Below are 15,902 nucleotides of genomic sequence, written 5' to 3'. Positions count from 1 at the left end.
CGGGTAGATTAACGCGTTAACGATTATGGCGTACAGATGTTAAATACGAGGGAAACGGCACGGAACGAGAATAGCCGCGCCGCCGTTGTCGTGCGCAATCTCGTTTTCTTGCGTTCTTGCGCGAGCGGCTCTCGCGACGGCGCGGCGCGGCGGTTCCTTAATAATCTGTTGCATCCAGATGCGGAATGAAATAGTCCCGCGGATGCATTTTTCAGTTTGAAAGGCGGTTTTTCAGCGGCGGCGGAACGCGGAGGAATTTCAGCGGCGCGGCGCGGCGCGGCGGCCACGGTAAATCAGTCACCGGAGACCAATTCACGATCCCCGAGTTAATGCTTCCCCACGCATGCCTCGTACCGAGCGTACGCGTTGCTTATCGTCCTCGACTTCCATCGAACTACTACATCATGCAAATTGAGCAATTCCGTCCGTGGTTTATACGCCGATTATTCGCAGTAAACGTCTGTCGACGTTCCGTAACGACCGGCAGGCTAGGCTGCGGCCGCTTCTGGCGGCCGACCGGGGAACAAAAAGAAATGGCTCGCGTTCAAAAACAGCGCGGGCCTGTTACACGCTGTGACGATCTTACTCGAATCGAGCGTCGCGACGCCCGGCCGCGGTGCCCCCCTCCCCCCTCCGGAATTCGCTGAAACGTCGCCGAAATTATTTTAGCGCTGTTTCAAGGTTTAAGGTTGTAGTGTAGCAGCTCGTTGAATTCGTCGCGATCTCACTTACGATATTAACCCTTTGCGCTCGATGTTATTTTAACCATAAATCCGAAATGGTTTTGGACGATCTATTTTCTATTTCCATTTTATATGACTTATTAGCGCAATTTGTGCGTATGAGATTGAGTCTGTATAATAGTTGTATTTTCAATAGTTCTTTATAAAATTAACAAATTTGATAATGTAAACATTATCTTAGAACGTCGTATAACCATCTTGAGTGGGCGCCATTTTAACCATAAATCCAAAATGGTTTTGGACGATCTATTTTATATTTCCATTTTATATGACTTATTAGCGCAATTTGTGCATATGAGACTGAGTCTGTATAATAGTTGTATTTTCAATAGTTCTTTATAAAATTAACAAATTTGATAATGTAAACATTATCTTAGAACGTCATATAACCATCTTGAGTGGGCGCCATTTTAACCATAAATCCAAAATGGTTTTGGACGATCTATTTTATATTTCCATTTTATATGACTTATTAACGCAATTTGTGCATATGAGATTGAGTCTGTATAATAGTTGTATTTTCAATAGTTCTTTATAAAATTAACAAAATTGATAATGTAAACATTATCTTAGAACATAATATAACAATCTTGAGTGGGTGCCTCAGAGTCACCACTTGAGTGCAAAGGGTTAAATTGACATAATATACTTGACATAACCTTTGCACTCGATGCCATTTTAACTATAAATCCAAAATAGTTTTGCACGATCTATTTTATATTTCCATTTTATATGACTTATTAGCGCAATTTGTGCATATGAGATTGAGTCTGTATATAATAGTTGTATTTTCAATAGTTCTTTATAAAATAAACAAATTTGATAATGTAAACATTATCTTAGAACGTCATATAACAATCTGGGCTGGGTGCCTCAGAGTCACCACTCGAGTACAAAGGGTTAAATTGACATAATAAACTTGACATAATCTTTGCATTCGATGCCGTTTTAACTATAAATCCAAAATAGTTTTGGACCATCTACGGTTTTCCATTTTATATGACTTATTAGCGCAATTTATGCATATGAGTTTGAGTCTGTATAATAGTTGTATTTTCAACGGTTCTTTAAAAGTAAACAAAGTTGATCATGTAAACATTATCTTAGAACGTCATTGTATAACAATCTTGAGTGGGTGCCTCAGAGTCATTACTCTGACGAGTGCGAAGGGTTAATGATAACAATAATAATTTATTCATGTACACGGGTAAAAAAACCATTTGCTACAAAAGACGTAATAACAAATGGAGAGATTTTATGCAGCAATCGCGCGAGTACAAAGAAACAGAAAAAATGAAAAAAGAGAAAACAGAAAGATAAAGAAAGAAAAAATATCTAAATAAATTATTATCATAGAGAGAATTATTCATATATCATATATTATTCACAATATCATATATCATATATCATATATTATTCACAATATCATATATCATATATCATATATCATGTATCATATATCATATATCATATATCATATATCATATATCATATATCAATATATCATATATCAATATATCATATATCAATTATTCATATATCATACAATTATCATACAATTATTCCAAAATTGAGCGTACACCTTTTAGAACGCAATAACTCTTTTAAAACTAGATTATGAATGAAATTGAATTTTTTTAGATTACTAGAAGATGACTAAAATGCCGTTTTTAATTTTGCTATTACTTGGGATGACAAGAAAAAAACTAAAAATCTCTCGTATCTTAATTTTTTTTATCTGAGACTATAAGAACAATTTAAGAAATGCTTTTCGTAGAATATCATCGAGTCAAGAATAAATTATTAAACATTAAAAAAAATCGAGTATTTCTTATGAAAGTGATCTTTTTCGTGCAAGTTGTTATATTCTGATTCGTAGAAAAGCGAATAACGACCAGCTCTGTTGTCGGAGACCTTCTTTTGCCAGCTCATCGGAGATGACTGAAAAATCGTGGTTTGTTTTGAAATTCGATACGAACGTTCAGTGACGATCGCGCTTGCCGCTCGACTGTTTGTTTACCCAGGTGTCGCGAAATACTGTAGGCATATCTATGTATATGTTAAAATTATTCTACACGCGAAGGTTGCATCTATACACATGATATTCTCTTCTCAGCAATTATTTGAGCTTGTATATAAAAAAGTTTAGATGCTTACAACTCTTTATTATTTACTTATTTATTATGCTTGCTAACTCTCTATTATTTACTTATTTATTATTCTTGTTAATTCTCTATTATTTACTTATTTATTACTCTTGTTAATTCTTTATTATTTACTTACTTATTACTCTTGTTAACTCTCTATTATTTATTTATTTATTACTCTTGTTAACTCTTTATTATTTACTTATTCATTACTCTTGTTAACTCTTTATTATTTATTTACTTATTACTCTTGTTAACTCTTTATTACTTACTTATATATTACTCTTTATTTATTGAAACTCTTTCTCAACGTTTGTATAACATTTCAAAATAGCATATTATTTCAAGATAATTTGAAATTGAGTCTTCGGAACGACGTAGCAATAATTACAATCTATTTAATTTTTTTGCAGTCACGGCTATCAGAAAAACCAGCTCTCCATTAATATTCCGGGGAACCGTAGTTCAATTAAAAAACAGAACCAGCAATCGAGGGCAACGATTGTCTCGGACGGTGTTGACCAGCGAACTAAAAGCAATCTCGGCTCGCCGCCGAGAGCTTGCGCTTGAAATGTAAACACTTCCATTATCTCGTATCTGATCCTAAAATTCTCCACCTGAGAAGTTCCGGCAATTCCGAAACCGCGGAAAAATATTCGAAACGGTAAACTTTGCCCAACAAACAAGCGAGCGAGCGTCTCCCGCGGCGGGCGCCTGTTGGGACGAAATTAAAAAACTTGGTAATCTAATTCGGCTTCGTAACGAGTTAAATCGAATCAATTTCAGTTATCGCGGGAAATGTTACGGCTCGGGCAAACCATGCCATTATCTTCCAGTTTTCCGCGATTAAGCGAGGACAAGGGGAAGGGTTCGGCGACTCGTTCCTTTAACGGAGGAGCGCGCTAAGATCGATACTGTTGCCCAACAATCGTTTCACAATCATGTTTCTTCCGAGCAGTCGAATTCTTAAAATCTCGAAAATATCATAATTATATCTAGGATTTGATGTATTTACGAACAAATTGGATGGTTGCAATTTAAAATGGAAGGCAGATTAAAAGAATTTAAAAATTTCAGTGTCTTGTGTTCAATCTATTAAAGTGATTACTAAAGAAAAATATTAATTATTATTAATAAGAAATATTGTAGATATTATTATATAATATATAGATATTAATATTATTATATGATATATAGATATTAATATTATTATATGATATATAGATATTAATATTATTATATAATATATAGATATTAATATTATTACGTAATATATAGATATTAATATTAATATATAATATATAGATATTAATATTAATATATAATATATAGATATTAATATTAATATATAATATATAGATATTAATATTAATATATAATATATAGAGATATTGATATTAACATTAATATATAATATATAGATATTAATATTAAAGAAAAAATGAACTTGCTATTTAGTTACCATTTCTTCCAACTACTGCAGGCAATTTTTATCTTGCATAAAAATCCGCAGTCTGATCATAATACTACATTAAAAATATTACAATAATACAATATAAAATACATCAATATATTTATAATACAAATAAAGATATATTTATAAATAAAAATAAATACATTTAATATAAAATATAATTAATAAAATACAACATAACAATAATATAAAATATCCTCGTATTTTTATGTTATCTTATCGGTGATTCGAGCAACGTTTTATTCGCACGTCGCATGTTTCGAACAGATAAGTGAAATTGTCAGGAAATCGCGGGAAGATTGACCATTTCATGTTATCCGTCAACGGTCAGAGAGATCGAAGGTCCCGCGGTATCTAAAATAAACGAGCGTCTGAAAATAATTTCATGAAAAATAATACCTTTTTTACCAACTTTAATACCAACGAGAAATAGTTCGCAGTATCGCGCTGGACGCATCGGTGTGTGCAAGGACCGACAAACGGGCGCCGTAAGAAACGTTCAAATACGTCGGGACTACGTAATTGATCGCCGTGTCCGGCCGATGTTCGATCTGCCGTGACCAAACGAAAAATGATTTTCCTCGCGTGACAACCAACGTCGACGCGTTAAGTAATCGCGGCCTCGGCGCGCTCGACGCTGAAAAATTAATCGCGTGAGCCACGAAGGTCGAGCACGCCGGGGATTTCGCGGCGAACGATCGAGTTCCCCGATTGCGTTTCGAGCCGAGCCGCGAAATCTCGGATGTGGAATTCGCGATTCTCTGTGGGTCCGCCCGCGCGGACGTTGCAGACGGAGAGGTCGACCCATCAACAAATTGAAACCGTCCTTCTCCCTTCGACGTACCGCGAGTTTACGCCGTCACGACCGATGACGCCGCCCTGACGTCATAGATGCTTTCCGTGCTAACGCGTCGCGTTTAAACTCTCGCTTTTCGGACGATGTTCTCGGGAGCATTTATCTAGGTGGACGAAACTATGTTCCGTCGAAATTTTCTGGATACTTGAGGCGAGCGCGCCGTTGGTAATTGCAAGGAAAATTAGTTTTTCTTTGACGCTCTTAAATTGTTTCTCAATTGTTTCTTTTAGGATCAATATTTCTCTCTTCGGCTGTTTTTATAATATAATCTAATATAATATAATATTATCTGTATAATATACAGTGATGTCTCTCTAATTGACGCTCAGATTGTTCACAATAATGGACAATTTGGGAAGAAGAGATACGATTGTTCGAGCCTTGTGGCTCGTTTTTTATGGTTATCGATTGTTAACCCGTAGCGCGCCGCGCGTTTCTCGAGTACTGCTAATCAACAACTCCGCCACATTTTTGGAGCGGAGTGCCTGAGATAAAGGAAGTCTTATTTTGAGCGGAAAAGAGTACACGTCCTTTGCGAATGCATTTGATTTTATTTATTTTATAAATATACATTTTCCTATCGTAAACAAAAGATAAATTTTAAATTTTGTAATTCACCATGGTGCGATATCTTTGGTAACAATCTCCTATGTGCATTCTGGGCTTACTTGGACAAGTGTCACAGTATTCACTTTGCCAAATAGAGTTTCCAGATATTTCTTTCAAGTTTAGAACATTTTCTGCGTAATCGTTGGTTTCCTTTATAATTTCATTTACCGATTCGTCCGTGAAAAATAATTTAAAATATCGTATCGGCTGTTCGATGTTTGTAGGAACTTGTGGTCCAATGACCTGTGGCATTACGCTAAAAGGTATTCTATCTGGAATATGTAATTCTTCCGTAACATCACGCCATTCGTCGAAGTCTTGCAACGAATCTTCGCTTTCGCTTTCAATAATTCTCATTCTTCGTCTCTTTGGTAGTATAATTTCACTGCTACTACTCGAGGTGTCAGAATCATAACCAACATTGTCTTCCACAATGTCTTTTAACTCTTCAAAATCAAACACGTCTTCGGTATCACTCGGCTCTAAATTCTCATCGTAATATTTGTTTTTCTCCATGTTGCTAACCATAGAAAAGGTCAAAAAATGGTTTAATCGTAACGGTACAGACTTAGCACGTTTTAACTACAGATAACAATTTCTAACGCCGGTGATAACGTATGCTAAAAACATTTGGCACCGCAGCGGAGCCTTCGGAGTTACGGAACAAATGACAAATGTCTCCGTAGCGGAGCCTTCGGAGCGCTAAGGGTTAAAATCGCCTGACTCGAGTTCCGCGCCGAAGGTGCTGGCAAGCTTCTTAACGCTAGATTCAGAGAGCTCTATGAGAAATTAATTTTTATTGCTTCTCAAAGGTTTATCGCTTCGTTAAGATAACACGTTGATTCGGATTTTCATGGTATTTTATAGTAATATTTGTGCCAGGCAACGGATTTGCCGATCGAATAATTGATGCAGCAATGATAGTTGCATGAAATGTAAAAAAATTGTGTTGTCGTTTACGCGATAATAATAAGAATAATCGGTCTTGTTAATGTTGATAATGAAATAAAAAAAAGATGGAGCCAACAGCACGTGGTGTTCCCAGGCGGTCACCCATCCAAGTACTGACCACGCTCAGCGCAGTTTAACTTCGATGATCGGACGAGAATCGGTTTTCTGCAACGCGATATGGCCGTTGGCGAGGTAAACGTGGCAACAATTACATTTTCTTATCTTCCAACACATATCTGTTGCGATTGTGAGCCGTCGGAGCGCTAAGGGTTGACAACTAAAAAAACGAGCCGCGAGGCTCGAATAATCGTATCTCCTCTTCCCAAATTGTCCATTTTTCTGCGCAATCTGAGCGTCAGTAAGGGAGACATTACTGTAATCTGTAAAATTAACAGAAATAATAATAATAATAATAATAATAATAATATTAATAGAAAATAAGAACTAAAGGCAGTGTGTGACTTAAAGTCGAATATTCGATTGTAATTCAGCAGAACATTAATGTGTAACAAAATCTGCTCTCATTGAACAGAGCGATCGGTAGCGCGTTTCCTGGATTCGGCGAGGCCTCGCGCACTATAGTCCGCCGAAAGCGCGAATTCGAAACGAGAATTCGACGATACGCGATGAAGGGCGCGCGCGAATCGCGCGTAATTACGTGGCACACGGAAAAAGCTATTTAGACAGGACGAGAATCGAAAAAACGAAATGATCAGGCGGCGCGGCCCGCGGCTCGCGACGTGTGGAAAATGGCGCGGAACGAAGGGAGCAACGGGATATCGTCGAGTAAATGTAAACAGTATCCCCCCTCCTCCCGGGTGTTCCCGGAGCCATACGTTCCTGTTACACGGCAACTTAAAAATTCGATTTATTCGCACCAATTTCGGGTGCGAAATTTGCGTAACGCGCGCCCTTCCGGCCCGCTCGTATTTTTTCTCATTATCCTTAGACGCGCCCGGGTATAATGCTCGGGGCCAGTTAACGAAAAATATACATCCTCCCCCCCGCCCTCCCCACGTCCCCTCCGCCGCGGAAAATAAGCCGCGCGTATTACTGCCGGCCGGCAATTCGTTACCTCTGCCGGCATAAATATCGCGGAAAGTATCGCGGCCCGCGGATTAGGTTCGGAAGAGGACACCCGTCCCCCCTTCGGCCGCTGACAAAATATTTTCCGTCCGGAGAACGCCGAGTTTTAATGAAATTTCCGCGGCGCGGACTCTCGCCGCGCCCGTCGCAACTGGCGCAACAGCGAACGATCGTTTTGCAGTAAACACTGGTCGGATGAATTTCCAACTTCGAGCTCGTTTGTTCGATGCTTTAACGATTTAACCCTTTGCACTCGAGCGGTGACTCTGAGGCACCACTAAAATTGTTACGCCAACATTTCCATTTATGTAAAATGGAAATACCGTAAGTCAGAAGAATTATTTTAGATTTACGGTTAAAATGGCTTCGAGTGCAAAGGGTGCACCACGTTTCAAGATAATTTTTATATTAATAAAGTTTAAATTTAAAAAGTCGTTAAAAGTATAACTGTCATCACAAGTCATCGCAAGACTCAATTTCATGTGCATAAAATGTTAAAATGGCTTCGAGTATAGAGGTTACACCACGTTTCAAGATAATTTTTATATTAATAAAGTTTAAATTTAAGAAAGTCGTTAAAAGTATAACTGTCATCATAAGTCATCGCAAGATTCAATTTCATATGCATAAAATGTTAAAATGGCTTCGAGTGCAAAGGTTACACCACGTTTCAAGATAATTTTTATATTAATAAAGTTTAAATTTAAAAAAGTCGTTAAAAGTATAACTGTCATCACAAGTCATCGCAAGATTCAATTTCGTATGCATAAAATGTTAAAATGGCTTCGAGTGCAAAGGTTACACTACGTTTCAAGATAATTTTTATATTAATAAAGTTTAAATTTAAAAAAGTCGTTAAAAGTATAACTGTCATCATAAGTCATCGCAAGATTCAATTTCATATGCATAAAATGTTAAAATGGCTTCGAGTGCAAAGGTTACACCACGTTTCAAGATAATTTTTATATTAATAAAGTTTAAATTTAAAAAAGTCGTTAAAAGTATAACTGTCATCACAAGTCATCGCAAGATTCAATTTCGTATGCATAAAATGTTAAAATGGCTTCGAGTGCAAAGGTTACACTACGTTTCAAGATAATTTTTATATTAATAAAGTTTAAATTTAAAAAAGTCGTTAAAAGTATAACTGTCATCATAAGTCATCGCAAGATTCAATTTCATATGCATAAAATGTTAAAATGGCTTCGAGTGCAAAGGTTACACCACGTTTCAAGATAATTTTTATATTAATAAAGTTTAAATTTAAAAAAGTCGTTAAAAGTATAACTGTCATCACAAGTCATCGCAAGATTCAATTTCGTATGCATAAAATGTTAAAATGGCTTCGAGTGCAAAGGTTACACTACGTTTCAAGATAATTTTTATATTAATAAAGTTTAAATTTAAAAAAGTCGTTAAAAGTATAACTGTCATCATAAGTCATCGCAAGACTCAATTTCATATGCATAAAATGCACTTTGTCGTATAAGATGGAAATACCGTAAGTCAGAAAAATTATTTGAGATTTACAGTTAGAATGGCTTCGAGTGCAAAGGGTTAAGGGGGGATTCTCCGGCAGCGGGTACAAAAACAATCGATTATTTAATTTTGCATGGATCAGTGGTACACAATGTGTCAAAAATATGCTCCGGGAATTTTTTTCGGTCATAGTTTTTTTTTACTCTGTGGCCCTGGAACAGCGAACTAAATTTTTTACATCGAATTTTAAACTGTAAGTTGCAGCCTAAAGTTTTATGGCAATTTTAACTTCTACTTTAACTTCAACTAATTTGAACTTTTCGTTACAACTTTGTCCTGCGAGTGAACCGAAAATTGGATTTTATTTTTCATTTATGATACCTCTAAACGACGCTTTTAAGCTGAAATTGTATACCGGAAAAAAACAAGATTTGTTTAGAAATGCTAGAATTTGTTTAATTTGTCAAGTTTTTTATTCGGCATAAATTTATTTAGAATTTTATTTGAGCTTCGATGCCAGTTTAAATTATCTAAGTTTAAGAAAATTTGTGTCTTTTTGTCTTCTGATGTCCGTCGTAGACGATACATTGCGTCATTGTTTAATAAGTGACAAAAATTCGACTAAAAAATTGTTTGATACAGTTTGAAGGTCTCTCTTCGCGCTCCTCAAGATTCTAGAACGATATAACTTTTGGTTCTGCACGAAAAAATTAAAAGAAAAATCTTAGTTACCCGAGAATCTCCCTTAACCCTTTGGGGCACGACGGGATTAAAAATATCCTTTATGATATATATTATAATATATTGTAATATATATATATTATATTATATTATATTATATTATATTATATTATATTATATTATATTATATTATATTATATTATATTATATTATATTATATTATATTATATTATATTATATTATATTATATTATATTATATTATAAGATATTATATTTATAATATCCCCACCTCGAAATATTGCAATAGCAATATATATTTATAATTTAAAATTTATATTCATAATTCATGAGCCCATGTGACACGGTGAGTCTATTTGAGTCCCACCCTATAGCAACAAATTTAATTCATTATTATTTAATTATTATTATTTCTTTATGTTTTTATATCACAATGATTCCTTTGTCAATAAAAACATACCAATTTCGTTTAATTGAAAACGCAATAAAATTTCTGTGCAACATGGATTCGTTTTATTTTCTGAAATCCTGTGCCCCAAAAGGTTAATTAAGGACGCGCGCGTTATTGACCAGCCTGTAGGTTCTCGAGGGTGGCCGAAGTTTCGAAGGCGAACGAATAATTGTGCCATAAACGCAGAAGACCACGGCCGAGTAATACCTTCTAATTATGATGCTTGGTTTGATTATTTGAGATCAGTGGAATCTGAAGGAAATGCAGACGTTATCAGTATATCCTACCTGGAATCACACGCGCGCCTATTGTTTTACGCGCTCGCGGACGCGGTACACGCGGCGAGCCGACTACATATCCTTCGTTGTCCCGCGTGGCGTATGCATTTTTTCGAATCGCAGTAACCCATTCGAGAAACGGTCGTTCGAATATCTTCCAGTCCGACCTAAACACGTATCGTTCGCACTCGCCAGTCGAATGCATACCTATGTCGCATACGGTGACAATCATTCCTGCCTCTCGAACTTACCATTCACTCTCTCGCATACCGCATACCTGAGGAGTTAGTTGTCCAATATTAAACTGCCGCGGTAGGAGAAAGGTGTACAGGTTGTTCCACGCTGCGCGGACGGAATTCTACGCGACGGATTAACCCCTTCGACGAGTCCGACTCGTTCTGAAAATTTCTGGTAATAACTTATTCGGTGCAAATGTTGTTCTATCCTTTAAAATTGCAATAAAATTCTAGTCTCTTGTCGTCAATATTTAACGCCGGCAATTAAGTACTAAAATTCCCAGAAAGTCAAAAGAATTTAATTAACAATAGATTTACGGAAACCGTGAAAATGACGGGTCACTAATTTTTTAATATTTGCGATTATTCGTAAAGATACGTTTGTAAGGTATTTGTCCAATTTATATGTTGCTTACGGTAAATGTTACAATAATTCTTGTACAAAATTAGAATAAATGTCTTATTGTTACTTTTATAAACTAATATAAAACAGCTGTTTTTTTGTGCTCCGTAAATCCAGCGTTAATGAAACTAGAAAGCGTAAATTGATCATAGTGGATGACATTAGAACTCTGTCGCATCCGAGACATCCTAGTCAAATTGAGTTCGCTCGAATATATTACAATGAAAATGAATTTTCAAAATTGGTAAAAAAGTAACGTTATCCATATGTGATCGACGCGGCGCATTCAAATAAATTCAGGCAACGCGATCAGCATCAATCTTCTTTCCCGTCTAAGAAATCATTGGCAGTCGAAAAATTCCTAATCACAGTAACTGCGAAGAAAATGGCACGTTAAAGGGTTAATTCCGATGATCGATTCACGATGATCTTCGCGTGAAGTTACAAGCTCGGTTCTTCGTCAGTTTTGACGAGTTAATATTGGAAAACAAATTTTAACAAAATCATTAACATTTTTAACAAAATTTGTATTTCGCATTTTTTATTTTATATTTAAAACAACAAACAAACTGTTCAAAGCGTAATCGTTGTACAAATAACAAGGCTGAATTTCACGCGCATAAAATGCAATAATTTGTAAAAAAAGAAAAAATAGAAAACTATAGTATAGATCGGTAGAAACTATGTTGCATTTGCAATTGGAACGGCTTCGGGCGCAAAGGGTTAAGCCGGCAACGCGGCGGCCGCGCGAGCACCGCGAACGCATAAAATCCGGGAGCCGGTTTATCGGTGTCCATCGGCGAGATATATCGGCGGGGAGATCGGCGAGGAGATCGCCGGGAGTTAGGCGAACCGCGAGCGATTACCATGGAGGAAGCTGGCTCGGGGGGCCGCCGCGCGCAAGACGTCGAGTATGACGAACGACGGTGGTGCACGGTCCTGGACTGACTAACGAGCCGGAAACCGGAAGCACCGGCTAGGAATCGCGTAGGAATTGCGTTTAACGGACGGTCCCGAACTTGTCCAAGCGGTTCGACTTCCGTTCCGGCCGCATCGCGAGACGCTCGAGTTCGTCTTTTCCTTCTCCGCCCGGGCCCCCGGAGACCCCCCGATCGGCCACCGATCGGCCCCCACATCGTCCGCGTTTACCGTCTTCCCCGGCGCCTTGATCGCCACCGGAAACCGGAAGCCCGTGTATACGCATTCGCGATTACTGGCTTCGCGTACACTCCGTTAAATTAATACCTGCGCGGTCTCGTGCGCCGAGATCGCGTACGCCGGGGCCCTTCCCCCTCCCCTTTAGCCAGCTGTTTTTCTTCCTTTTTTCTGCTGTCTTTATCCTCTTTTCTTCGCTCTTGGTCGCTCGCCCTCGTTTTCTCTACTTCCCCCCCCCTCTCTCTCTCTCCCTCTCTATTTATCTCTTTTTCACTCGCTATTTCTCTCTCTCTCTCTCTCTCTCGCTCTCTATTTCTCTCTACCGTCTTCGCTCTCTCTCTCTTTATTTCTCTCTCGCTCTCTCTCTCTTTCTCTCCCTCGCTCTCTATTTCTGTTTTTCTCGATCACTATTCCCCTCTCTCTCGCTCTCTATTTCTCTCTCTCGTTCTCTCTATTTCTCTCTCTTTCGCTCTCTCTCTTTATTTCTCTCACGTGCTCTTTCTCTCTCTCTCTCTTTGTCGCTCTCTATTCCTCTTTCTCTCGTGCTCTCTCTCTCTCGCTCTCTATTTCTCTCTCTCTCTCTCGCTCTCTATTTCTGTTTTTCTCGACCCCTATTCCCCTCTCCCTCGCTCTTTATTTCTTTCTCTCGTTCTCTCTATTTCTCCCTCGCTCTCTCTCTTCCTCTCTCTCTTTTTATTTCTCTCACGCTCTCTCTCTCTCTCTCTCACTCTCTCTCTCTCGCACTCTATTTCTGTTTTTATCGATCTCTATTCCCCTCTCTCTCTCGCTCTCTATTTCTCTCTCTCACTCTCTCTATTTCTCTCTTACTCTCTCTATTTCTCTCTCGCTCTCTATTTCTCTCTCTCACTCTCTCTATTTCTCTCTTACTCTCTCTATTTCTCTCTCGCTCTCTCTTTCTCTCTCCTTCTCCATTTTTCTCTCTATGTTTCTCTATTTCTCTCTCGCTCTCTCTCTTTCTCTCTCCCTCTTTATTTTTCTCTATTTCTCTCTCTTTCTCTCTCTTTCTCTCTCCCTCTCTATTTTTCTCTATATTTTTCTCTATTTATCTCTCGCTCCTTCTCTTTCTCTTTCCCTCTCCATTTTTCTCTATATTTTTCTCTATTTTTCTCTCGCTCCTTCTCTTTCTCTCTCCCTCTCCATTTTTCTCTATATTTTTCTCCATTTATCTCTCGCTCCTTCTCTTTCTCTCTCCCTCTCCATTTTTCTCTATATTTTTCTCTATATTTCTCTCTATATTTCTCTCTCTCTCTCTCTCTCTCTCTCTCTTTATTTTTCTCTATATTTTTCTCTATTTGTCTCCCGCTCCATCTCTTTCTCTCTCCCTCTCCGTTTTTCTCTATATTTCTCCCAATGTTTTTCTCTATATTTCTCTCTATGTATATTCCTCTCTCGCTCTCTCTTCTCTCTCTCTCTCTTTTTTGTCCGTCTCGATCTCTCAATCTCTCTTTGTCCCTCATTCTCCCAGCCACGATCTCTCGATCTCTCGCCACTTATCCTCCGCTGGCGCGGTTACTTAACCACGAGCAGGGGAACATCGCTCTTCCTTCCGATTCCCGCGGACTACTGGGCTTCGAGGTAATTAATCGAGTTTCATGGACGGCGCCCGTGACGCGCGAGTTTAAATCGTTGAGCGGACTGTGAATGAACGGCTCGGCTCGGCTCGCTCGGATTCGCGCGCGTGGGGCGCGCACGGCGGAGAGGAAGTCGCTCGGAATCGCTCGGTTCTTTGAGGAGTCGGTACCGGAGTTCGCAAAGCTCGCGGTCCAACCAACATTTATTTGTTCATCGATTTGTTTATATACAAATAAAATGGAATAAATAAAGTAATAATAATAATAATATATTATAATAATAAAATAATATATTTATAATTATAATAATAATAATAATAATAATAATAATAATAATATAATAATAATAATAATAATAATAATAATAATAATAATAATAATAATAATAATAATAATAATAATAATAATAATAATAACATTTATAATATATTTATATATTATAATAATAAAATATAAAGTAGATAAAGTAAAACAAGAAAGTAAAGAATTATATAAAAAATAAAGTAGAGTAGTAGAAAATACAAGAAATAAATTGAGCTCGAATAAAATACAATATTTAATTCGATACAGTTATAATACAATAATATGTATAATATACATATAATACAATAGAATATTAAATTCATATAGTTGCACAGTTAATGTCCAATTGTTTTAAAACAATTGGAAAAATTTTTGCTTTATTTTGTGGATCAGAGTATAAAGGCGTTAAAAATCGTTGATCCTAATTTCGACAGGAGTAATCAATGGCATACGCGATTAATATCGCGATGTTCCAGTCTTCAATTTTCCTGAGACGAACAATGATCCGAGCACAGTAATTGCTCATCCTTAATTGCTCATCTATTTTGTCCAAAAAGAATGGACAATTTGGGAAGAGCAGATACGATTATTCCAGCCTTTCTTGTGGTTACCGATTGTCAAAAACTGTAAAAAAATTGTCCACTTTCGTGCGCGTCAATTAGGGAGAATTTACTGTATCGCAATGAACAATTACAACACTGCAGGAGAATTTGCAATTAAATCAAGCGTTCATTTAACCTGTTAACCGAGGAATTAAGAATTACGAATTAAGAATTAGGAATTAACATCCAATCAACTGTCTATTAAATTAACAGAAATTAGGAATTAACTATCGGTCAACCGATTTCGCAATTGGCACCGTCGCCGCCAGCTTTGGAACAGCCTGTAGCCAACGAGTTATTCTTTCGACGACCGATGACAGTATCAGCGGATCTCGTGAATCGCGGTGGACAGCGTTGCATAAGGAATTGTTACAAAATGAGAATCCGCAGCCCGAACGGCCGTCGCGGCCTATAATTTGCTTCTCCGATTATCGCAGTTTCGCTGATTGCAGGCTTATCTGGCCGAAGGATCGGCTTTGACACGTACGTGTAACGGAGGAAACGAACGTGGCCGTGATTACCGCAACATTAACATTTCTTTTGCGCGTGACAAACACGAGGGGCGAGGTGGGGTGGGGGTAGGAGGAGACGAACGAAGCGGGTCCGGCGAATGTCTCTTGAAAGAGTATACAATTTTCTTTTCATACGCGAAATCTTGATGCGCCCTTAATTGACTTTTCGTGTAATGACGTTAAGAAGGGAAAAGAGAGAGCGCGCGCGAGAGAGAGAGAGAGAGTGAGAAATATATAGAAAAATAGAGAGGGAGAGAGAAAGAGGGAGAGCGAGAAATATAGAGAAAGATAGAGAAAAATACAGAAGGAAAGAGAAAGAGAGAGG

General features: G+C 37.6%; 1 protein-coding gene, 1 long non-coding RNA gene and 1 pseudogene across 2 annotated transcripts in view; all 3 read right to left on the bottom strand.

Moving 5' to 3' along the window:
• Positions 1–15,902, bottom strand: part of Pdk1 (Phosphoinositide-dependent kinase 1) — a 1,509,859-nt gene that overhangs the window by 929,510 nt on the left and 564,447 nt on the right. The gene's annotated exons all lie outside the window — the stretch shown is intronic.
• LOC143260700 (uncharacterized) lies at positions 4,440–6,369 on the bottom strand. The gene is made up of 2 exons (XR_013034982.1): positions 4,789–6,369; positions 4,440–4,718 (listed from the first exon to the last, which is right to left on the bottom strand). It is a non-coding gene; the product is annotated as an uncharacterized LOC143260700 (long non-coding RNA).
• LOC117223661 (5S ribosomal RNA) lies at positions 6,850–6,969 on the bottom strand (annotated as a pseudogene).

The sequence above is a fragment of the Megalopta genalis genome, chromosome 1 (assembly GCF_051020955.1).
Source record: "Megalopta genalis isolate 19385.01 chromosome 1, iyMegGena1_principal, whole genome shotgun sequence".
NCBI classification, from domain to species: domain Eukaryota; kingdom Metazoa; phylum Arthropoda; class Insecta; order Hymenoptera; family Halictidae; genus Megalopta; species Megalopta genalis.
This window is presented reverse-complemented; position numbering and strand designations above follow the sequence as displayed.